The 26,246-nt window shown below is 42.2% G+C and overlaps 1 long non-coding RNA gene across 3 annotated transcripts; it reads left to right on the top strand.

Annotated features, from left to right (window-relative positions):
* Positions 1 to 2,912: 2,912 nt before the first annotated feature.
* LOC119249607 (uncharacterized) lies at positions 2,913 to 23,510 on the top strand. 3 transcript variants are annotated; one of them, XR_005126166.2, is made up of 4 exons: positions 2,913 to 3,033; positions 8,636 to 8,759; positions 9,693 to 9,814; positions 23,080 to 23,510. It is a non-coding gene; the product is annotated as an uncharacterized LOC119249607 (long non-coding RNA). The 3 variants fall into 3 exon arrangements; XR_008550781.1 differs by lacking the exon at positions 23,080 to 23,510 and adding an exon at positions 11,404 to 11,420; XR_008550780.1 differs by lacking the exon at positions 23,080 to 23,510 and adding an exon at positions 10,464 to 10,507.
* The last annotated feature ends 2,736 nt before the right edge of the window (positions 23,511 to 26,246 follow it).

Genomic DNA, 26,246 nt, shown 5'->3' with positions numbered 1-26,246 from the left:
AATCTTAGAAATTTCTTTTTAAAGAAAATTTCTTTTCTTTTTATATTTGCTTCTAAAGTTTAATATAAGCATAGGCTAGTCCATGGGGAGTGGTTCTCAATTATACCTGCCTGTTGGATTAATCCAGAGAAATCTTGTAAAACATCCACTGGTTTGTTTTTACCTTCTAGAAAATTTAATTCATTTGGTCCAATGAATCAGCTTTTCATGTGATTGTAAAGTCCAGATCACAGATTCTAAAATGTAGTTCAGAGTATTTGCTATAGTGTATTGTCATAAGAGTCTGCCACAGGTGTTGGCCCAGTCCCATATCAGAGGCCCTGAGGTAACTGAAGAGTAGATTTTTCATTCCTTAGCATGGAATTCAAGATCTGGTTCTCTTCTTAGATGCAGTATGGCTTGAGCAAATTACTGAGTTTCCTTACCTGTAATAAAAATTCAACAAAGCTACCAAACCATATAGCACTGAGGGGGAGTGAAGTAAAGAAACACATGGAAAGCACTTATCACAGTGTCCAACATGTAGTAAGTACTCAAAAATACGATCCATCAATTTTATATGTCCACTTCTATATAAAGTCACTGTAGAAGAACCCTCTCTGAGAAGACACCAAGGTTCTTGTGTATTTCTGATCACTTGTGAAGCAGAATGCTCCTGCCAGCAGGTGCTGTTGAGATACGCAGGGTCAGCTGGCTGCAGTGCCTGACAATGAATGTGAATCATTTCCTGGAGGATGTGATGGCTTCTTCGGGACAACTGTCCAAAAGCAAAGCTGCTTCATGATCTGAGTATGGGCACCAGCCTTCCAGTTCCACACTTGAGGCAGGAAGTGAGGGTCACTGGGTTACTTCTGCTTCATTCTAGCAGGTCTCTGGCTGTGGGGACAACTTTTCTCCTCTGATTTTGTTTTAATTTGAATCTCTACCTCTGGACCTTCAGCCCCAGAGGATATTACTACAGACCTACCTCTTTAGGTTCTGCACAGGGGAAGACAGATGAAGATGTCACAGAAATCCATGGAGGTGCCAGGCCCATGTGCTCTTGTCTTTGGGTTGAACAGAATAATATTTACAATTATAATAGCTGACATTTATCGAGTACATGCAATATGCCAGACTCTGCACTTGTCTTTTTTTGTTTAAATTCACTTAATCCTGAGTACCACCCTATGCATCAAAAACTATGATCATCTCCATTTCCCTCTCAAGACCTCATTCAAGGACACACAGCTATTAAGCATTCAAGCTGAGATGGTAGCCCAGGAAGTTTTCCTCTAGAACTCACCCTGTTGGCCACAGAGCTTGATGAGGTTCTATTTCTAAAGCAAGTGCCATGTCCATTTTTCGTTATGGAAGCAAGGTGCACTGTGGTACCCTGGATTTGTGGTCAGAATTTGGAGAGGAGAAAAACAGGCCAAAATGAATCTTTGCCAGTCATGCATGAGGAAAGGACCATGCTTTATGCTAGGTACTGGTGACTGGAGCGAGGAGAGTGTACCATGTTTATCCTGATTGAAGGCAGTTATCAAGTTTGAAGCACTTAGCTACATAATTCATTCTTAGGTGCCTTCAATAAACACTCCTAAACATCAGAGTGAGGCAATGCCCCTGGCTCATCTTTAGGAGGTGGGTTCTGGAATCAGACTCCTGGACTTGAACTCTAGCCTCTCTGCTACTGTTGAGCAACATTGGGGATATTGCATAACCTCTTCATGCCTTAATTTTCCCACAAGTAAAAAGTACATTAGTAGCACCTTCTTTGGAGTGATGTGAGGGTTCAATGAGTTTACATATGCAAAGAGTTTACAATAGTGGCTAGTTGACAGTAAGGACTCAATAATTGTAAGCCACAGTTGTGCTGGTTTGGGCACAGAAGCTATCCAGTGAATAACTGCCTGATCTCAAGAAGTTTAAAGTCTAGTTCAGAGACAGGTAAATGAATCGCTATAATTTATGTGATATGAAAAATGTGTGACAGGATCGGGTGGCGCCTGCAGCAGTCACATCTAACCCATCCCAGGTGCAAGTGCGGTAGAGGCAGTTAGCCATAGGCTCTCTAGAGGAGGTACAGGTTGGGTCAAATCTTGCAGGGAAGGAATTTAAAAAAAGACAGCTGTGGTGATCCAGGCAGGAGGATGAGCAGGAGCTGAAAGAAATCTTTTCATATCAGCAGAGTTGCCAGATTTAGTACTCAAAAATACAGAATACCCTGTTTATTTGAATTTCAGATAAACAATAGAGAACTATTTAGAATAACTATGTGCCATGCTATATATTGTATAACAACAAAAACTATTCATTGTTTACCTGAAATTCAAATTGACCCGGGCATCCTACATTTTTGTCAATTTTATCCTCCACATTGAGGGAGAGGGGTATGTTCAGTCCAGCTGCAAAGAGAGGGGCTAAGAAAGGAGGCTCAATCTTGGAAGTCAGATCATGGAAGAACAGAGGCTGTATCAAGGGATTGAGATTTTATCCTAAAATTAAGGATGAAGCATCGGAGGGGGTTAATCACAGCAGTAAAACCACAAAGACATAATGGTAAACATGTCACAGGCATGATGAAAGGAGTATTTGTTTCTGTGGCTTTGTAACAAATTACCCCAAACGTAGTGTCTCAAAACAATAAGAACTTATTATCACACAACTTATATGGGCCTGGAATTCAGAGCAGACTTAGTTGGGTAGCTCTGGCTCAAGATGTGCACCAGGGCGGCAGTTTTCTGGAGCCCTGTTGGGGTGGGAGGAGTGTCTGCCAGGGTGGCCCGCTCCTGCCTGGCAAGGCCCTGCAGGTAGTTGTCAGGAACGCTCAGTTCCAAAAGTCACAGACTCTCCATGGAATGCTTGTTTCCTCACAATGTGGGAGTGATCCATTGTGGCTAAGTGAGCCAAGAAAGAGGAAAGTGGAAGCCACGTGTCTTTTGTGGCTTTGACTTTGTGAGTCAGACACCAACGCTCTCACAATATCCCAGTGGTCAATCAGCCATGCCCCAGGCAGCAGGGCAGGAGACATGAGGATGCATATACCTGGTAAGCAGGGGTCACGGGGGCCATCCTGGAGGCTGGTGACCAGGAGTGTAGCTAGACAGTGATGCCCATGACCTGGGAGATGGGGGTGGGGGAGAACAACAGAAGCATGGACTAGTGAAGAAAGGCTTGGAGGGGTAGCCGCCTGGAGAGGAGGGGAGACAAAGAGGAAGGCGTGCTGGAGCAGTCTGCAGCCCATCCATAGCAGAGTACACAGTCACACGAGGAACTAGATCAACCTCCTTTGCTCCCGTCATGCTCCTAAAAGGGCTTATCATCCTCCAGAGAGGACCCCAAGGGAAAGCTCATAAACTGGACAGTGCAAGCACAGTATCTCAAAGTCTCAACTTTCTGAGCTCAAGATTAAAAGCTTTTAGTATGAAACAGAATGTTAGTATGCTTGAGAGAAAAAAAAGTAATTATTCAAGGAAACAATCACATGCAGTTTCAATATTAATAGATAGGGGAGAAAACATAGAGTAACATGTGCTTGTATATATGCACATATATATGCTTGTGTTGTTTTTTTTTAAAAGATTTTATCTATGCATACAAGAACTGGGGTATAGGCCAGAGGGGGGTGTGTGTGTGGCGGGGGGAGGGAATGAGAGGATTCACCAGAGACAGAGTGGGGAACAGAACAGGCAGACTGACTAAAATACACTGCTGAGGGGAGCAGTGGACAAGACAGGAGAGGTCTTCTTCACCATGTGGGTTTCTCCCTGGCCAACTGGGGATCAAACTCGTGCTGCAGAGGCTGATTGCTTCACAGTGCAGTGCTTAACCCCTTGCACCACCAGGGAGGCCCTATATGGTTGTGTTTTATAACAACTTTATATATGGCTCTTTCTGAATATATATAATTAAAATATATATCAATATGCATTTATTTATATATTTAACAAACATATTCTAAATATATACTTATATGAAATGTATTTATAAATTTACATAATAGTATATAGTTATATATAAACATGTAAATGTAAATATATTTATGTGCATAACATATATGTATTTAGAGTAAATAAATAACTTCATGCATTCTCACAGAAATACATGATTATTGCATAAACTATATGCACATATTTAGGAGCTATAAACTTGTTAACAGTCACAAAGACATTTTTTAATATTTATTTTCTTACATCGTTTTTAGTTTTGGACTGTATTTGATTTCTCCCCTCAGGTGTAGTGCAGTTCATCCAGCACCAGGTAGTTGTGAGAGCACTTACACAGCACCCGAGATCTATCACCATCGTGATTTTCTCTCCCCTGGTTTGACCCCTCTCCCTCCTCTTCACCTGCTATACGCCTCAGATCTAGTGCCAACTTGCAAGTTTTGTCTTTTACCTGGCCCTCACAAAGACGTTTTAACAGCTGTTTTCCTTTGAGAAGCCAAGTTCTGACAGAAAATAATCTGTAAGGAGAGCGCCCTCTGCTGCCACCTACACAAAACAGACTTTCTGTTTGGCAATAGTAAAAACAAGGGAAAGGTTCTTCCGGGGCTGCTGTGATATATCCAAAGGTCTGCCTGCAGCAATGGTCCATCAAGAACATGGCAGTTGTCGCTCTGTTAACTTCTGGAAGACCTCAGAATTCAAGGCGTCAGGCAAAGCTCGGGATGCTTGCCTGGTAGGAGGGTCAGCACTGCCTGCCTGCCTTGACTCTACTGCTGTTCCCTTAGCTTTTGCGTGCTGTCTACTTTCTTCCCCATTCTTGTGCACATTCTCTTCTCTCATTTTGCCTGTGACTTCTCAAGCCTCTGAATCGCATCCCATCGACACTGCAGGATGGGCTCCCTGAAACAGATTGGCCTATGAGTTCCTCCAGGCACATGATATTTACAACTTGCAGAGGGAGGGCAAAGGGTTTCCCGGGTACATCTTGCTCCTTTTCAGCCTTTTTCCATTCTCCTGGTTGGTTCTTTCCATGTTGACAACTTTTGACACTTGATCCTGTTTGAACTGCGTTATGCTGAACTTATTTAGTTTGTGGGAAACACTGAAGGACAAAGACCAACTTTCTTAGAAAAATTGAGGAGAAGCTCAGAAATTAAAAGTAACTTGGAGGAAATAGCTCATTGCAATGAATTAGCAACTCATGGCAACATGTAGATCTTTTAGGACCCTCAGGTAAACAAAATATATGAAGAATTTGTTAAATGTATGAAGGTATGTTTAAATTTGTTAAATATATGAAGGTATGTTAAATGGAGATATTTGAACATTCAGTAGATGATGATATTAAATGATTATTTTTCAATTTTGAGGCTGTGATAATATTGTAGCGATGTTTCATTTTTAAAATGAAATGTTGAAAATGCATGTTGAAATATGTCTGGATAAAATTATATAATATCTGGGATTTGCTTCAAAATAATGTAGCTCATAAATATATGAAGATTGCTCAAGATCATTGCTGAAAGCAGGCCATGGCTACATAGGGAATTCATTATTCTCTTCTCCTATGTTTATGCTTGAAATGTTCCAAAATAAGCTTTTAAAAATGTGTAGTCTGACATAATAATCAACACTTCAGTCCTCATTCAAAGAGAGGATCTCTCTTTCCCAATACAACCTGTTAGTGGTTGTCTGCTTTGGGTGTGTGACCACCTATTCTTTTTCTTGCTAGTGCCTGCCTCCTCCCTCTTGCTTCCCAAGGCCAAGGCATGAGACAGAAGGAAAGATGAGGGTTTAGACAGTTTTCACCCGTGTGTGTGTGTGTGTGTGTGTGTGTGTGTGTGTGTGTGTTTGGGGCTTGGGCTTTTGTCCTGACTGCTTTCAAAGCTGGCTTGCCAGTTTTGGTCAGTTTCCTTGTGTTGTGGTTTGAATTCTGTACCACCCCACACACCCCAAAGATATGCTGATGTCCTAACCCTCAGTACCTGCGAATGGGAACTTATTTAGAAACAGGGTGTTTACAGATATAAGCAAATTCAGATAAGCTCAGACTGGGTTAGAATGGGTCCAAAATGGTGTTCTTACATGGAGAGAGATGTGAAAACACAGAGGAGACACTCAGGAGAAAGAGGCCTGCAAAGACAGAGACAGAGGTTGGTTAGTTTGCCATAAAGCGAGCAACACCAAAATTTTGTTGACAACCATCAGAAACTGGAAAGGGGCAAGGACAGATGCTACCTGAGGGCCTTGCTGACCACTTGATCTCAGATATTTAGCCTCCAGAATTGTGGGACAATCCACTTTTATTGTATTAAGCAGCCTAGTGGCTGGTACTTTATTAGGCAGCCCTAAGAACTGAGTATCTCTTGGGTCAGATACTCCCACTCTTGGGAGGATCCCCTCGGCCTCATGCAATGTGTTTGAGCCCCTGGATCACCTGCTCTGATGGTGGTTCCTGGGAGTTAATCCAGCATGCACTCTTGCAGTGACTCCTTGGGCCCAAAGATGCCCTCACCTGTCCTTTACTTCTCACGCATCGACGTTCTCAGTTGTAGCACGAAGCATTTAGACATTTTCCTCTCTTTAGAAATCCTGGGCTGAGGTTACACCCACCCATTCTGTCCTCTCCCTGACTGTGGGACCACACACCCAGTTTTAGACCCACCCCAGTAGAAAGTAATGGGAATTCTCCCATCTCCTGGGAAGCTCTCCCAAAGAGATCTCACAAATCCTCTTTCTCATCACTCTGATCTTTTGTATCCTTGATCTGTCCAAGGGAATCAAGAGCCTTGGAACTGGGGCTGACAATTTCTTTGATAAATTATCACGCAGGGTTGGCTAAGTCTCTCCAGTAGCTGAATTATGTACCCATATAACTTGTTCATTGTTTTTTGGATTGTTCTCTTTTATTGTGTGTAAATCACATCATACCATTAATATTAAAACTTTTTTTTTACCCTACATGTATCCTAGAGATTCTTTAATTATAGTACATATCATCTTATCTTAGGTATTTTTTTGACTGCTACAGTGAATTCCCTAGGAAGGATTTTCCATAGTTTACCCACTCACTAACCTAGTGATGAATATTATGATACTTCTAAATTTTTTGCTGCTATAAACTATCTGAAAATCAACATCTTTAAAGAGCCTCCTTGTGCACATGAGCAAGTGTTTCCTGGGTTAGAAAAAGATACTTGAAAACTGCTGAGTCACAGGCTACATACTTTAAAATGTTTAATTGATTCTGTCAAATACTCTCTAATGTGGTTGCTTCACCTTCCGTTCCCTTCCATTAGCAGTGTTTTACTGCACTCATTTATTCCACTTTCATCAATCAGGGGTGTTCTATTTCTCTTTATAGTGCTCCAAGTTTTTGTGAATTTATACTAATATTCTCTAACTGGATTAATGAATTCCATTGCCTGGATGGAATCAAGTGATACTCAGTATTCATTCCCTCCACATTTTAGTGCACTTCCAGTACAGAAATCAGAACATTTTAAAAGCAAACCACACTTAAATCCCTGTAGGTAAGATTCTGGGTGAAACTAGGTCCAGACAATGAGATTCTTTCTCCAGAAATTGGAAGGTGGAGGGAGGCTGATACATCTTCTTGTTTTGGGGCTGATTTCTGATGGCAGGTTTGGTCATGAAATAGTTTTTTCTTCCCCCAGAAATGGTTCAGTGTCCATTGCCCAGATTTTTGGAGGTGAGGGTGCCAGTGACTTCTGGATACTAGCTACTTGATCCTGGATCTCATCTGCACAGGCATTTGCTTGGACCAGTGGTTCCAGTGGCAGTGTCTTCATTTTCCATGTTGGAAAATGGTTGGGAGAGATGGGATGTCTTCCCTGATGTGCAATGGGCATCATTCCTGGAGGCCTACCTGCAACCCTGACTTCCAGTCCTTCCACCAATTTCCCAAGCACCCGTGTAATTCCTCATGTTAATTCCTGTTCTGTTTGGGGTGGTCTCTGCCTACTGAAATTGAGTGCCTACTAATATATAATTGCTGTTTTATGTCTGATTTTACTTAGTTACAGTAGGCAAAGGCCCTGCTAGCTGTCATTAATGACCTTACATTCTGTGTTGAAGACCAGATATTGAAAAACTAAATATTCTATTCCACAAACAGGTATTTAGCTCAGCTCAGTGCTGGAGTTAAGAGATGGCAGAGTTAATATGTTGGATCTAAAACAAGCCCAGGCTTTAATTCTATCTCCTGTATTTTGGTTTTGGCTCTGCCTCTAATGTGAACTTCAGATGATCTTCAAATCCCTTACCTTTTGTGGAACTGTGTTACCTTGACTTTAAAATAAAGGGTTTCAGGGGCTTTTAAGGTCATTTTAGCTCAACTACTCTATGGGCCTAAGAAATCATTATACAAGCTTAAATAACGATGGTTAACTGCTAAATAACATCATGGCCAAGCAAATGACATATTTTCTTCCCTTCCTCCTTATTCTGCTTGTCAGACTCAGGCACTAACGTTTCTCTGCTCTGTCTGCTTTCTTTTGTCTTGTCTGCCATTAATCATAAATTGACATAAAATTGCGGTTCTTGAGAATTAGATGTGTTGCTATGGAAACAGCCTTGATTCATTGATGTAAACATCAAATTGTTGAGGCTGTTCTTGGAGGTGCTGGTAAAAAGGAAAACACAAAATAAATGATATAATAAGAATGGCGTTTTGTTTTTAGAGACAAATGAATCACACTCTGAAGGCTGGATCTGAAGGCTATGTGACAGGTGGTTGTACAGATTTGGATATATAGTAATGCAATTTCTGATTCTGTGGCTGACATGATATAGCAAGACTGAATTGTGAGTATTTGTCTCATTCCCCTGCACCCAGGTTGCAAAGGACTCTCAGAACTCATTGAAACTAACAAAATAGAAACACTTCCACTTCAGGCTTATTGGTTGTGACTCAAATTGTTTCCTTTCTTGCAGCTGAGTGAAATTTCATTTCTTCAGCATTTCATTTAATTTCAGAATGGAAAATTCATATTCTTGCCCTTATCTTTTTCTCCCTCCTTTCCTTTCTTTTATTTTATTGAGGTATAATTTATATACAATAAAATTCACTTATTTTAAGTGAATTTTGATAAGTGTGTAGTCATTTAATTTCTCTCAAAATCAAACAGAAACATTTCCACCACCACCGCTTAAAAATTTCCCTCTTGGGCCTCGCTGGTGGTGCAGCAGTTGAGCGCTGGGTTGCGAAGCTGCCCGCGGTCTCTGCAGCGCCGGTTCGATCCCCGGCTGTTCCCCGGCTACCAGAGGAGGGTCCCATATGGCGCGCAGACCTCTCCTGCCGCCCGCTGCTCCCCTCAGCAGTGTACTTCGGTCCTTCAGCCTGCTCTGCTCCCCGCTCTGGCTCTGGTGAATTCTCTCACCCTCCCGCGCTTCTGACTGTACCCAGTGCATGTATAAACAAAACAAACAAACAAATAAATAAATAAAACGTGCCTCTATAAAAAAAAAAAGTTCCCTCTTGTCTCTTTACTATAGTTTCCTCTACCCTCATCTCTAGCCCCAGAAAATCACCAGTTACCTTCTGTCACTATAGTTTTACATAAATTTCACATAAATTAAAATATACAGCATATTGTCTTCTGTATTTGACTTTAAAAAAATGTACACTATTTTTGGTACTTATCCATGTAGTTGTACATATGATTTCAGTCCTTTTTCTCATTTTATAATATTCCATAATATGACTATCTCACAATTTGTTTCTTCATTTACTGGCAGATTTTGTCTTGTTTCCAGTTTCTGACTACGGTGAATAATGTTTCTCAGGGACATCCTTGTGTGGGCATATGGTGCTATTTCTCTCCAGTATCTTCTCCAGAGTAGGATTGCTGTGTCACATGGTAAGCGTGATAAGCTTCTTATTTTTATAAGAGACTGCTATACTGTGTCTGTACCAAAGTGACTGTACCATTTTTCATTCCCACCAGTAAAGAATGAGAGTTTCATACCTTTGCCAATAGGGGCTATCAGTATTGTCTTTCCTTTTTATAAGATTTATTTATATATGCATGCAAGAACTGGGGTGCAGGCCAGAGGTGTGGGGGGTGAGAGGATTCACCAGAGACAGAGTGAGGAGCAGAGCAGGCAGATCTACTGAAATATACTGCTGAGGGGAGCAGCAGGCGAGACAGGAGAAGTCTGCTTGCCATGTGGATTAACTCCCTGGGCAGGGATTGAACTCAAGTTGCAGTGGCTGGTTTTAGCTTGACAGTGCTGAGACTTTAACCCCTGAGCCACCAGGGAGCCTCCAGCAATGTCTTTCAACTTCAGTGCTAGTCTCATCTCAGACCAGAGCCAGATTGTGAACCACACTTTGAGCAGAACTTCTCCAAGCCTCTCATAGGAATATATCCATGATCCTAAATGAAATAATAAAAGAAGCCTAGGCATTCTGGTTAGCAAGCAACCTAATGATAGATCTAATGCAAATCTCCCCCTTGGATCAAAAAAATGAAAATGACACAAATCTAGCTCTATAACTTTTTATAGGTCCCATTTTTGCTGCCAACCCTGGAGTATACCTATTGTTTGAGAAGTATTTTGAGTTTCCTTCTTTCTGGAATAATGAAAGGTAAACATAATATCCGTTCTTAAAAATGAACCCTAATCTAGTTCTTTGAGCCGCGTGAGCTCAAAGTTATGTCCATCAGCACCATTTCTGCCCCCTTTAGCAGTGTTGGTTTGAGCTTGGATGAAGCAAACTATAATGGGCGGACAGTCTGGAGGAAGGAGGCGGTGATCCATGTCAATGGAGTCAGGGGACGTATCTTGAGTCATAGTAAGAAAAAAATCAAGTCAAACTTTAATTAGGAGCCATGAGGGAGAGAACATATTGCCAGAGGGGATAGCTGAAGCAACTTTTCTAGCTCAGGGAAGTTTCTTAACTTTTGGGGATAGGAAGGAGGGAACAAACATACCATTGATCTGAGATGTCAGGGTAGTCCATTAGCAGCCGCACTTTCTGTGCTGTAGAAGGAAGGTTTGTCATAGTGCTGGCAGGTGAACCAAGTACCTCACAATAATGTGTGACTTTCTAAGTGTGGGCTCAACAGCCCTAAAGGTGGGTTGATTCAATTGCTTATTTGTAGGTGAAGAACATATTAGAGTAGAATATTCAGAAATGCATTAAAACATTCTTATCTCTAATTACTTGTAGAAGTGGGTTAGAGCTGAGTGGGGTTATTTTGCTAAATAGTGCGGAAGAAGTTCCATTAAGAGTTTAACTTACTAAGAAGCAATTGTGCTCTGCTCGGAATAAAAGTAGTCATAAAGTGTAAGAGAGCCCGCTGAGACAATGCTGTCCTTGCTGCTAACAGACTATTTTTGATGACATATTTTGAAGTGGGATACAGCTACTGAAGACACACAAAGAATTAGACCTATATTAAAACTCAGCACTTTTTTTTTGTTTGTTTTTGTTTTGTTTTAGAATATACAAAGTTTGGGGGATGTTTATGGTGATGAGATTTTTGGAGTAAGCAACTATAGGTAATATTTTTCTATTTTTCTTTTGGTATAATTAGCCTTAGTTACGATGGATATAGGGATTTATCTCAATAGCAAAAGTGTTTATCTTAGCAAAAATATATGGTAAAAATAAAAATCTAAGCTTATGAAGGTGAAACGAAGCACTGTAAAGCAATTTACATATTTTATATACGTTATAAATTTATTACCTAATCATGGGTCAGCAAGTATGAAGTTCTCTCAAGGGCTAAATCAAATGAAATAAAAAATTTAAGTATGATAATAATGATGACTTCTGGGTTAAGAAGGCTGGAGGCAGTGAGATAACCACCTTCTTCCCCACCATACACAATTTCTAAAATGATTCTTGAGGGGCCTCCCTAGTGGCGCAAGGGGTTAAGACGCAACCTATGAAGCTATCTGTAGCCACTGCAGCAAGAGATCGATCCCCGGCCAGGGAGATACCCACAATGCACAGCAGACCTCTCCTGGCTTGCCCACTCCTACTCTGTCTCTGGTGAATCCTCTCACCCCTCACACCTCTGGCCTGTACCCCAGTTCTTTATGCATGCATAAATAAATAAATTTAAAAAAATAAATTAAACGATTTTTAAAATCAATTACAAATTGTAATTGTCCTGAAGATTAAACCCATTAATTGTTACATTCCAGGAAAAGCTTTAGAAGTCTGTGTGTCTAAGAAGCTCCTGATCAGGATGGTTATAAGGTGATTCCCATGCATCCTGAGCCCCAGAGAAGTGGGGTCTCCATAGATGATCAACCATCAGTCACCTCTCTATTTCCCAGGGACAACTCTGTGGGTGCTGGGGCCCATTTCATCCCAGGCCTCTAGCTCTGTCTCTCCTTCTGCTCAAGGGCGGCAGTTTGCAATCATGCAATGCACTTGGAGGAGAAGCTTGATGGGTGGCTCACTGGAACAGGAGCAGGAAAATAATTCAGGTGCAAAATCAGAAAATGTGAGGGTACTAGAAATCATTAGAGATTTTAGTGTCTGTATCTAGCAAGCAATGAACTACAAACTGCTTCAAAATATTCTGAAAGAAAGAATTCTTGAGCGGATCCAACAAATAGATAGCAGACCTTAGTATATATAAATATATAATAATGTAGTCTCTCGATAACTGGTTACTCATTTGGGAAAAATATAGTCTAGATCCTCATCTGTGCTCTATTGGTGAAAATCAGGATGGTACAGTTGCTGGGGAAAAGAATAGTGAGGTTCTTAAAAAAAACAGAATAAATTCAATTAAATAAATAAAAATGAATAACTATGTGATTCAGTTCTTTCTCTTCTCAAATAATTAAAAACAGGATCTTCAAGAGGCATTTGTACACTAGCATTCACAGCAGCATTAATCACAATAGCAAAATGTGAATTTTACCCAGTGTGCATCACTGGATGAATGGATAAACAAAATATGGTGTATATACATAATAAAATATTATGTAGTCTTCAGCAATCAAAAAGGATAAACTCATGCTATTCGCAGCAACTTGGGTGGAGCTGGAAGGGATTATGGTCAGTGCAATAAATCGAAAGGAAAAAGAAAAATATCGGATGGTTTCACTTATAGGAGGAATCTAGGGGAACTGTAGCAGCAGGAAGGCACAGTGCAGGATCTCTATGATCCGAGCAGATGGGTGAAGGAGGAGTCCTGGAGCACTCGACTTTTTCAGGTTTTTTTTAAAATTTTTTTTATTTTACCAGGTACATGGCAGGCAGGGGTGCCAGGGGGCCAGGAGGCTGACAGGCCTTCCAGCCCCTGGGGAGTACTCACTCTGGGCTCTCTGGCGTTCTCTCATGGCCTCTGCTTCTCTGCTGGTTCTCTTCTGGTCTCTCGCTTGTTCAGCCTCTGGGGTTCTGTTCCGTGATGCTGCCCTTATAAACCAGTCTCAGCCCAGCTATACCCACCTAAGCACGCCCACACCCTACTCCAGGTGTCCGCCATCAAGCATGCATTTAATCTAATGGCGGGAGGGCCGAAAAGCCTGACAATCATTCAATCATTTACCCTACAGGAACCAAATAAGGGATCAAGAAAAAAATAATAAATTAAAAAAACCTAAATTAACAGGCAACTATACATCAGAGATAATCTGCAGGGGAGGGAAAGGGAGAGGGATCAAAGCAGGGGAGGTAAGAGCACAAGGGACTATGGCGATGGTGCACTGGTGAACGGTGGTGGGAATTCTATGGGGACTACACCTGAGAGGAGAAAGCAAACATTGTACAAAAATGAACAATGATGTAATATATATATATAAATTTAAAAAAATTATGTAGTCTTACAAAGGAAGGAAGTCCAGCAATATGTTGCAACATGGATGAACTTTAAAGACATTAAACTAAGTGAAGTAAGTCAATTACAAACAGATGAATACAGTGTGAGTCCAGTTACATGAGATGCTTAGAGCAGTCAAAATCATAGAGAAGGCAGGATTGTGTTTGCCAGGAGCTGGGAGAGGAGTGGAGAGTCATTGTTTAGTGGATACAGAGTTTTAGTTTTGCAGTGCATGTAGGGTAGAGAGTTCTGGAGCTGGGAGGTGGTGATGGTGGCACAGCCATGTGACTATGCTTATTGCAACTGAACTGTACACTTCTAAATGGTGCAGGTGGTAAATTTTATGTTATGTATATTCTACCACAATAAAAAAAATTTGAAGAAAACAAATTAACAAGAACCTTCCCAATTTAAAATAAAATTAACAAAAGTTATGAAAGTAGAAAATAATATAAGAGTCCAGCCTTCCTAGAAACTAGACAATCCAAATGAAAACAAGTTTATTTTTATAATTAGCAAATGATGAACTTTTTTTAAAGAGAAAACACAAATATAACTAGATAAAGACATTTGATTAACTGAGTGAGTCCTTTGACATACTTCCCTCACCCCACATACACTTAAAAAAACCCCAATACTTCCTTAATGTTCTGGTCTATAAAGATGTTCCAAATTCATCTTGCATTTTCCTGCTTCAGGTCTTAGAATTTGTTGCTTCCCCAGGGTACCCTATATTCCTTTATTGGAGAATGGTGTTTAGAAACTGAGATCTGATGTTAGGTGTATTCATTACTGTTGGGGTGTCACATCATGAGGAAATAAATGTGCACTGGCCCACTGTAAGGGCAGAACTGGACCACAGTGCAGGTTTTCTGATCCCATGCAGAGCGGGTAAAGGAGGAGTCAGAGTCCTCAGTGGTTTTGCAGGTTTTTATTGGGGCTCAGCGGGTATGTGGCAGGCAGGGGTGCTGAGGGGCCGGGAGGCTGGCAGGCCTTCCAGCCCCCAGCAAATCCGCACTCTCTCTGGGCTCTCTGGCGTTCTCTGCTTCTGCTTCTTGGCTTCTGCTGCTCCTGGCGTCCCCATGACGCCGCCCTTAAAAGCACAGTCTCAGCCCAGGTGAATCCCACCTACCTATGCCCACACCCTATTCCAGGTGCCCGCCATCAGGCATACATTCAGGACCTCAAGGATCCATCATCTATCCTGATGGCGGGAGGGCAGAAAAGCCTGACATTTTCCCTTACCCTACACCCACGAATACATACATATCTGTATTTCTGTATGTTTCTGTCTATATATTTTAAAATAACCATAAGTTCATACTAGTATCTCAGACTCTGCTCTAGCCCCATGGACTTCATTCTAACTTTCTTTGGGGAATGTTTTAGAATGTCATTGTCTGGGTCCCAAGCCAGGCCAATTAAATTAAAAAGTCTGGAGATTCAGCTGCCATCGCTATTTAAAAAAAAATAAAAATCCCCAGGTGAGGGGCCTCCCCAGTGGTGCAGCGGTTGAGTGCTGGGTTGCGAAGCTGCCCGCAGCCTCTGCAGCGCCGGTTCGATCCCCAGCTGCTCCCCAGCCACCAGAGGGGGGTCCCACATGGCGCACAGACCTCTCCTGCCGCTCGCTGCTCCCCTCAGCAGTGTGCTTCGGTCCTTCTGCCTGCTCTGCTCCCCGCTCTGGCTCTGGTGAATTCTCTCACCCTCCCTCACTTCTTACTATACCCAGTGCTTGTACCCAATAAATCTTTAAAAAAAAAAATCCCCAGGTGATTTTAATGTTCAACCAGGGCTGAGAACTAGTGACCTAGAGTCGTCTTTCCCATTTATCCTTTTGACCAGTGCCTACTCCATGACCTAGGTGCCTCCATTTGGTGGTCTAGAGTCCTCCAGGCCATTACCTTTGTCCTCCCGCAAGCTCACATGAGTACTCTGTTCCAGTGTGTGTGACACAGCCCTTAGCACATTAATGGTGCTTATCTCTTCTATATTGGTCTTTTTCAACATACAATGAGCCCCTCAAGAGCAGCTGACAGTGCTATTATCTTTTCCCTTCATAGTTACCAGGTGGTCTGGGAGAACAAATATTATAATAGAAAGTCCTAAAAAAGGAGATCTTTACTGGCAGCCCATGAACAGGCCAACTCATCCCCAGACTCTTCTCGATGACCAAATACTGGAGAATTAAGTGATTCTGCGGGAGGGAAGGGGAGATCAAAACCAGGGATGTAGCTATTTCTCTCAATTGGCTGCCCAGGCTTGTGTGACCTGGGAGAGTCAGGTAACAGAAGTAAAAACTGTTATAGGACAGGGAGAGGGGCACCCCAGACCCCCACAAACCTGCCTATTCTAAATGGGTTCTGCCATCCGCCGCATCAACACAAAACATATGACACTTTAATGGGAAGGAACTTTAATAAAAACTAGGAAACAATACAGGTAAGGCAAAGAGTCTAGTTTCTAAATGAAGCACCCAAAGTTACCCGTCCCCTCGTGGGTAAAAGTCCATCCATATGGGAATGGCGCAGAGCAAAGCCCCAAAGCCTGCTAAAAGTCTAAAGCATCTTCCAGTGGGGACCCACAGAGAAGGGTCACAAACAACCGGACAAGCCCGGAAGGAAAAGAGCAAAATCAACATCAAGATAAAAGCTGCCATTGTCACCTCCCCACAGGTCTCACCCACATCTGTGTCACCCAGTCCACGACCAAAAGACAAGCGCAGTTTCTTCACATGTCTCTAGGCTCCATGCGCCTCCTCCAGGTCTCCTGGCTCCATCCTGCTTCCTTCCTCAGTCTCTTCCTGCAGCTTCTCCTCTTCCTGCTCAGCTCCACCCTCCCTTGGGAGGGGCAGGGAACCTCCCCCTTTCCTGGGGACCACCCTGTTACAAAACTACGCACAGGACTGATGCTTGAAAGCCTCAGAGAAATAGAGAGTTGTCATACTAAGAAAGAGCTAAACATGTATGCTTGTAGTTGTTAAGTTTATAAAACCTTTTTGAAGAAAAATAATTGCTTGTAATATTTTTTTTATAAAATGTACAACCTCTACTCCCAGTGAAAGGAATATGCAATAAAACCCTCAGCTGTAGCATCAGCAAAATCACTGCACCCCCAGGAGTTAAGAAAGGAGGAACCAGTGAGCAGAAAAGAGAATAACTTTAAAATGAGTGATAGGTCTATTCGAGTTATAGTTCAAAGGGAACACTTATCAAGGGGAGTATGATTAAACAGAAAACAAAGATAAAGAGACTCAACGAGGACTCCCATTCAAGGTCTGACCTATTTGGGAAAATGAGTGGTGCAACTTCTGAATCCACATTTGCTAGAACGAAATCAGAAAAGAAATGGGAAAAAAAGTAAATACATATACTTTATGTCTAAAAACAGTAGCACATGGTGGATGACATTTGAATATTTTATTATTGATGACATAAGACAACAGTTTTTAACTGATATTGACACAAAAGTTTCAACTCATGATCCAGACTTGCATAGGAGCTGCTGAATAAATATTGATTGCCTGGCAAGGAATTATCACAAGACTAGGGTAAAGTTGTTTACCCTATTGATGGGGTGGGGCGGGGTGGGGTGGGGAGTTGTCTCAAGGCTTTCTTCCACATGCTCCTCCTCTTTCAATCTTGTTTCTCTACTTAGTGTTTGCATTGCCCTGTGTGGGTAACTGACTTAATAGGTAGAATATTTGAAGCTTTAAAGGGATCTTATAGCAGAAAAGCAACATTTAACCTAAAGGACAGCAGAGTTAAGTGTAGGTCATTAGGCATGGGTTGAAGACGGCAGGGGAGAAGGATCTTTCCTTTAATTATGCCATGTGATACTTGCCTACTGCCTTTGTCACCAACTCATTTCTCAAAGGATGGGGACAAAGAACATTTAAAAGTGACAAGCATAGACTAATAGAGACATTCCAAATGGTTTACAGACATTTAGCATCACAGGAAATCTCCCTTGAACTGTTGATAGAAATTTCCCACTGGAAATGCATGATTTCTCTGGAATTTATATTTGTAATTAAACCCTTATGACAACAAACCAATCCCTGGGTATATATGCAGAATAATCAATAATTAAGGAAACAATAAAAAAAATCAGACAAAAGAAAAAAGAGTTCTTTTCCAAGGATCTTCTACTTTGTGTACTTTTAATGTTCTTTCAAGGGAATTCAGCAGCCTGCTAAGTTTAGGGACTTTGTGAGATTTTACTCAGATTTCCACACCTCATACACAATGATTGATATAGAGCAAATAGTTGTTGAATGAATTTTTATCATCCAAGACCCTCAGAGCAGGTTTTAAGTGAGAGCTAAATTGGTTATTCCTTTTCTTCACATTGAGGAACTGAGACCTAGGAAAGGTTAACTAACTCATTTGAAGTTATTGGAAAATCAATGGCAGTACTAGGAACTGAATGCATAATTGCTACTCGTGGTCACTCACTTGTAAGAAATGATTAGCCTGATTTTCCTTTCTGGAAGGGTTAGGTCACATTCAAGGCCAAATTTTCCATTAGGCACAGCGCCTAGGGCTCATGACACTTCTAGGGGGTCACAGAAAATATGTTAATTTCCTTTAAAATCTGAAGGAAAGTGGTTATTTCAGCACAGTCATAAACTATAATCTTTAACCTTCCCTTAGTGGAGGTAGGGGTCCAGGAAAGTCATAATGCAGCCCTTGGTCACACGCACCTCCTATAAGTGAGGAAACAGACTGGTGTGTCCCTTTCATAACAGACCCCACCCTGGATAGAAGAGAGGAGTGACGTTTTCCAAATAACACCTTAAAACGTAGCTTCTTCCTCTTCCTCAATGGCCTCACATTTTAAAGTCAGGCTTAGGCAGGTCTAATTTGTAACCACTGAAAGTCACCCTTCATACTGTACAGTTCATGAGCTTTGGCAAATGCATATACAATTGACCCAACTTGAAAACAGAAGTTTGGGCACAGGACCACTTACACATGGATTTTCTTGTAGACAGGTGACATACATTTATGCTATCAATAAATACAGTACAGTACTATAAATGTGTTTTCTCTTCCTTTTGATTTTCTTAACATTTTAAGCCTACGGTATTATAAGAATACAGTTATATGATACATATAATGCCCAAATATTTGTCAATAGACTATTTATTGAATATATTATTGGTAAGACTTCTCGTCAACAGCAGGCTGTGAGAGTATTTTGTGATATGTCTGCTCAAATCTTTTGCTTGTTAAAAACAGTGAGCTTGTTTTCCTAATATTGAGCTTTGAGTATTCTTTATGCATTCTAGAGGCAAATGGCACACCAGGTATGTTGTGAAAATGTTTCCTCTCAGCCTGTGGCTTGTCTTTTCATCATCTTACATTGCTTTTTTTTTTTTCTTTCCTTTTTTTTTTTTTTGATTTATTTATACAAGCACTGGGTACAGTCAGAAGCACAGGAGGGTGAGAGAATTTACCAGAGACAGAGCGGGGAGCAGAGCAGGCAGAAGGACCGAAGTACACTGCTGAGGGGAGCAGAGGGCGGCAGGAGAGGTCTGCGCGCCATGTGGGACCCTCCTCTGGTGGCCGGGGAGCAGCCGGGGATCCAACCAGTGCTGCAGAGGCTGCGGGCAGCTTTGCAACCCAGCGCTCAACCACTGCGCCACCGGGGAGGCCCTTACATTGCCTTTTGAGGACCAGAAGATATTAATTTTGATGGAGTCAGTTTATCAGATTTTTCTTTTATGGGTCATTCTTTTGTACTGTATTTATAAGTCCTTTTTTTTTTTTTTAAAGATTTATTTATTTATTTATACAAGCACTGGGTATAGTCAGAAGTACGGGAGGGTGAGAGAATTCACCCGAGCCACAGCGGGGAACAGAACTGGCAGACAGATGATGTACACTGCTGAGGGGAGCAGCGGGCGGCAGGAGAGGTCTGCGCACCTTGTGGGACCCTCTCCCGGCGGCCGGGGATCGAACGGGAGCTGCAGAGGCTGAGGCAGCTTCGCAACCCAGTGCTCAACCGCTGCGCCACTGGGGAGGCCCTATAAGTTCTTTCTTATGCCAAGGTCACACCAATTTTTGTGCCATGTATTCTTGTAGAAGTTTTAGCTTTTCTCATGTCCCCTTTTAACTGGAGATCTCAGAGGCAAACCTAAAGAAGATGTGAAACTATAAATTCTGAGAGTGAAAGAAATTAACAGTGAATTGTAAATCCTCACAGAGAAAGAAGTTCTAGGCTTTCTCTGATCTAGTCTGAGGTAGGAGTGAACACCTCCCACAGCCTGTCCAGCTCCTAGCACAGCAGGCGTGGTGTTTACAACCCCCACAACTCATGAGGGCATGTGTTGTTTAAAAGTCTACCTTCCTCACTGGGCCCCAGAGTTCCTGAGGCCAATGACTATGTTGATTCATCCTCTTCACCTTTCAGCCCAGTCCTGTTAGTAATGCAACCAACCATATTAGTCTCCTGTGGCTTCTGGAACACATTACTGCAAGTCTAGTGAATTAAACATCATGAATTTATTATTTTACAATTCTGGAGGTCAAATGTCTAAAAACAAAGATGTTGGCGGGGCTGTGTTTTTCTGCCAGCCTCAGAAGAGAATCTGTCTCCTGGTGTTTTCCAGCTTCTAGAGGTCACCCACATCCTTGGTGTGTGGCCTCTTTATTCAAAGCTCTTCACTCCAACTTCTGGTTCCCTGGGCACATTGCCTTTCTTCTCTTTGCTTTGTCATCAGATTGCTTTCCCAGTCCTTGGCCCTAATGTCTTCTTACAGGGATCCTTGTGGTTGCATTGGGTCTAGCTGGATACACCAGGATTAGGATAATCTCCATAGCTCAGGATCCTTAATTTAATCACATCTGTAAAGTTGCTCTTGCCATGTAAGGTAAACACTCACAGATTATGGGATTAGGATGTGGACATCTTGGGGGATGGTTATTCACCTGACCACAGCAGCTTTAAAACAAATAAAAGCCTGCTTATTAGGATAAATGACTCATGATCAAAAAGATTTGCCCAAATATTCCCCAGTTTTAAGCCCTGGAAGCATTGCACCTGGAAGGCCATGAGACCTAGACAAATCACCTTACTTGGTAGACACAATAAAGATCTATTAGAATAGTAAACAGATAGTAAATAGTAAACAGATCCTCAACTTACCACCTTAGAACGAATCATAGAATCAAAGAAATCAATGTCATTTTTTTTTTAAGATTTTTAAATTTATTTTTGCATCGAAGAACTGGGGTGTAGGCCAGAGGTGTGGGAGGTGAGTGGATTCACCAGAGACAGAGTGGGGAGCAGAACAGGCAGATTGACTAAAATACACTGCTGAGGGGAGCAGTGGGTGAAACAGGAGAGGTCTGCTGCACAATGTGGGTCAGCTCTTTGGCCTGGGAATTGAACTTAGGCCTCTGTGGAGGGCTGTCCTAGTGGTAGTGCTGAGACTAACTCCAGTGTGTAGAGGCACTGATCAAGGAAAGAGCAATAACAGACCATGACTGATAGCGCCTTTGGTTCATAGGATGCTTCCTACATCATAAACACATATAAAATACTTAAAAACTAGTACCTAAGAAATGCTGAATTAATGTGAGCCTCCGTGATTTATTTATTTAACAACCTGATTCTCAAAGGATTTGGTTGAGACATAAAGTAGTATATAATTATAGGTTTCACTTATTCAAAATCGTCATGTGTATCAAGTACTTGTTGACTGTCTAGCATGATCTGGGCCCTAGGGAAATGGCTGTGACAAAATGGGCAAACCTCTCTGCCCTCTGGTGAGGAGAAAGTGGAAGGGACAGGCATCGATAAAATAATTAAATAAAATATATAGGAGGGGCCTCCCTGGTGGTGCAAGGGGTTGAGAGCAGCACTGTGAAGTTCTCTGCAGCCTCTGCAGTGTGAGTTTGAGCCCTGGCCAGGGAGCTACCCACATGGCGCAGCAGACCTCTCCTGACTCACCCACTGCTCCCCTCTGCAATGTATTTCAGTCAGTCTGCCGGTTCTGTTCCCCACTCTGTCTCTGGTGAAACCTCCCACCCCCCTACACCTCTGGCCTGTACACCAGTTCTTGTAATCATAAATAAAAATAAATCTTAAAAAAATATATAGGATATCAGCTAGAGGTGGGATCTATAACTGAATAAAGTTCTGTGGTCAGAGGTAAGGTGGAACCACTTCAAATTTGATGTTCGTGGGATGCAGTACTGAAAAGGTGACATCTGACGGTGAAGGAGAAGGACAAAAAAGGGAATGGAGTTCTTGGCAAAGAAAAGAGCAAGTGCAAAGGCCCTGAGGTAAAAGCTTTTTGCTGTGCCCAAGGAGTCTGAGTGAATTAAATACTGTGAGTGAAGGGGAGGAGAAGCAGGTGATTCTGATCCTGCATGCAAGGAGGGTGACTGTAGAGCCTGTGGGTCTTGTAGGCCATTGTCATGGCTTTCATTTGAGATTCCAGGTTGCTAAAGCAAAGGATAGAGCATAGTTTGGAATGACATGGTCTATGGAAATTTAACATTCAGTCATTTCTTCATGCAACAAGCATTTATTGCTCCCAGGAAACAAAAACAGATGATACAACAAGATAAATTAATTTTTATATTTAATATCAAGACTAAATTTGGGTTAATGTCAACTTAAAAAAGTACTGTCCAGGTAGAATTCCAAGGACCTCTTTTTCCAGATGAGGAAACTGAGGCCAGAAATGTCAGGCTGCTTCTCCAATGTCAGTTGGCGGGGACAGTGGTGTTAGTATCTTCTTTGTCACAGATGGGACTACAAAGCACGGATGCCTCCTCTTTTCTTTTTGTAACTTCACAGGCACCAGATACATACTTGGGTAAAATAATAAGATTCAACTAATAAAGTGTAGGCAGATTCCCATTATGTTCTGCACTTAAATAAAAAACCCTGTGGTGAATAGACTATTCCCTCTCTTCTTCCCTTTGCCTGTGTCAAAATGCAAAACGTGGTCTCTTTGGGAGTTTGAGCCCATTGTTATAGCCACACTGACCTGGTCAGTGCCCAGTCAGTGCAACTCGAGTGGCCTCCTGCTGAACTGCGAGCATCCTGGCACAGCCGGGCAGGGCCTTTAACTCACCAGCCACGTTTTCAATATCCTGAAAATGAAAAGATTGGAACAGATAATCTCTGAGGTCCCTTCTGATGGAATCCTTGCTCCTTGAGTACACAATGGAGAGATTAGAGGGGGAGAATTTTCCTCTTCTTCCTAAAGAAGCTGGCACCTGAAATGTAAATAACCTGTGTCTTCTGACCCTGAGAAAATCTCTCTCTCTATTTAACCTCTCTCCTATTAAAGGTCTTTTGTTTTTTCTGTTTCACAGTCAAATTTGGATTTCTATAACCTTTTAAAGGCTTGACTCAACCTTTCTTGTCAATTGGTGGGGCCAATGCATGGGAAGAAAGAAAAAAGAAAAAAGTCCTTGTTTCCTTGTAGAGCACCATGGCACAGTCTCTGACCTGGATTTGGACAAAGCAAATGAAAGGGGAAAGGATCTCTTATTAATCAGAAGAAAACAGAGACAACAAAGCACAGAAGTTTCTCTTAGGCCAGACTTCGAATTGTGTTTCCCTCCTTTGCTGTCCTCCCAAGGGCTAGACACATGACACCGAGGTTCTCACGACCTTGACAGTTTAGCTGGAAACCCAAGTCTCACTCCTCGGGGGATATTTCTCACTGTCTTCCCACAGACCATCCATACTGCAACCCAGGAGGACATGTTCACTCGCAGAGAGAGCAGACCAGGCCTGCAGGGACCAGGCAACGCGCCAGCTCCCAGTGGCCCCCAGCGGCCAGGCTTGGCCAGGCAAACCTTGAAACCAGAGACCCGCCCTGCTGCGCACACAAGGAGATCCAGCCTCCCTGACTCCATCACTGTACAGCTGGGCACCGAGTCCTGCTGGGGCTGGGCCAGCACATCTGCAAGGGACACTGTTTCTCCTCAACTGGGACTGGAGAGAGGAATTTTGTGGGGTTTTGTTTTTTTTCTTCTTTTCTTTTATCTCCCTTATCTACAACCTTTCTTCCTTCTCTCCCCTCCTCACTTTCTTTTTCATATCTTCTTTTCTCTTTTTCCATTCTTCCACCACCATAACCACTCTTTTACCTTTTTCCCTCCCTGTTCCCCTGTTCTCCCCTGTTTCCCCCTGTTCCCCTAATCCCGCTTGTCTCCTTCTTTTCTTGCCATTTCAGTAGTGGAAAGGGCTCAAGGACTCCCTAACCAGTTGCTGACTCAGTAAATCCTCACCCAACATGAACACTCAGCCTAGAGGATTGGAGCAATTGCACGAAGACTTTCCTATGCTTTCTTGTGCAGACTTTTGGACTTTCAGGGAGAGTTGGATTACTGTCTTTGGATTCTGTCTTTCCTTCTCTTTCTTCACACCCTAGTGAGAAATTGGAGATTCATTTCAAATACTACAGTTTATCTGAAGTCAGGGAGGTATTTCAGGATCATTATTAAATCGGGACCAAAATACACAGGGATTTAGACAGAGGAAGTTTCCCAGTAGCCTCCATTTCATTACATAACAAAGTCTCTTTAAGACTCTTTTCTCTACTTGGGTAGAGAGTCCCAGAACATTGAGAGCTACCAAGAAGTTCAGCTACAAGGACTGTTTCATAGGACCAACAATGAATCTCCCCTCCAAGGAAAGCCACTGCTTTGGGCTCAGTGCCCTTGACATAAGCCCAGCTTTCCCATGTGGTGGGAAAGCGACAGCCATAGACATGCACTGAGGGCCCAACAGAGCTGTACAGTGATGCTGGGTGAGTAAAAGAGTCATATCTGCTGTTGCATGGGCTGGTCCAGTAGCGATTACCTTTAACATATCAGTAGCCTCACAGAACATTCTGTGTGGTCATAAAGTGCCAGGCCCTGGAGGTTAGGATCTCTGAGAGACCATGATAGAGCAAGAAAGTGTATAGTGTCCATTCTCAATCTCTTATATTCATGCTGGTCTGTTGAACCAATGAATTGGTTTACCTCACCTCTGGATGGGGGTCTTCTGAGGTGGTCTCCAGCCTTTTTTGTGCGATATATATGAGAAACTTCTACTATTTCACTTTAATAGACTCCAATGGGATTTCACTGAAACCAGCCAACTCTTTTGGTGGGCTTTTTCATAATGTTGACATTTACTTGAAGTTAGTCATGGAGGATTCTTTTCACTGTTGATGAAAAAACTAACTAAACACAATTTTGGAAACAGAAATGTAAACCAACTTTTCCCACATGAAAACTGAAGAGTTAGTGTAGGTACAGTCTTTATTAAAAACACAAGTGGATCTTGTAAATTTTATCAGTTTAAATTATGGAAATAGAAAGCTATGTACCTAAAATGTATGTTACAATATTATTCAACTCTAAATTTATGAAATCTTCTTACTACATTTCTAAACATTTTGGAGTCTCTTCAAAACCATGAGAAAGTATTACTCCTACTAAATCCTAGAGTCCAAATGCTATAAACCATGTCTCTGCAGCTTCATAGTTTCCTTGAAGTGTGTTATGGACACAGAATTGGCTCATGAGAGTTAAGCACCCCTACATGGTGCTTAATCCCTCAGCAACTGTACAACACATAGTATAATACACCGACAACACATGGCTATTGTGAGGATTAAACAAGACAATGACAAACAGTGTTTGCTCATTGGGGTATTTCAAAAGAAGTCTGCACATTTGCACAGCGCAGATGTGTTTACCTTCCCTTCCCCTTTCTGCCCTTGACCCTGGGCAGAAACCTGGGCTGCAGCCCTTACTCCAGAAAACCACTAGATGGCACTAATCTGGAGCGTCCCCTACCTCCTAGAGGTGTTCTGGCTTTGACCACCACATCATCTTCTCAATGTTGACCCGAGTGTCAGTGCTTGATTTGTGGATTCTGCTTCTCCCAGCTTAGGCCTGTTGTCAAGGAGTGAAGTAGTAAGATTGGCATTTCTCTATCAACAAGACACACACGCCACCGACACCTGTAGGATAGATAGTATGAAATCTAGTTTCTGGAAAGAGAGAAGTAGAAAGAAGAGGAAAGAGAGACAAGGAGAATGAGAGAGAAGCAAAGAGGGGAAGGTGTGGAAGAGAGTAAGAGAGTGATGGTCAGAAGATTGAATAAGAGAGCCTGGGGGAAAAAAGGGTTAGTTGATATTTGATTAAAAGAAGGTCTTCATTTTTGATTCACGCATTGTGAGGCCAAAAGAAACACCTCCTTTTCTTTGTAAACCAGGAGACTTCGAGGGCTGAGTCCACAGAGCAGGCCAGTGCAACTGGCTGCCCAGCCTCTGAATGTCAGAGACACAAAGCCTAGTGGAGACTGACCCCTCACCCAGTTATCTCTTAGCCATCAAAGATGGCTTTTCCCTGAGTTGCAGAGGCTGCATAAGTGAGAACTTGGCCTAGAGTTCCGGAGAGGTTTGGAAACAAGGGGAGGTACACAACCTTCTTGTTTTTCACTGATAAATGTGATTTATGGGACGTAAGAACTTTTT

Source organism: Talpa occidentalis, unplaced genomic scaffold (assembly GCF_014898055.3).
Source record: "Talpa occidentalis isolate TD23 unplaced genomic scaffold, MPIMG_talOcc4v2.1, whole genome shotgun sequence".
NCBI classification, from domain to species: Eukaryota; Metazoa; Chordata; class Mammalia; order Eulipotyphla; family Talpidae; genus Talpa; species Talpa occidentalis.
This window is presented reverse-complemented; position numbering and strand designations above follow the sequence as displayed.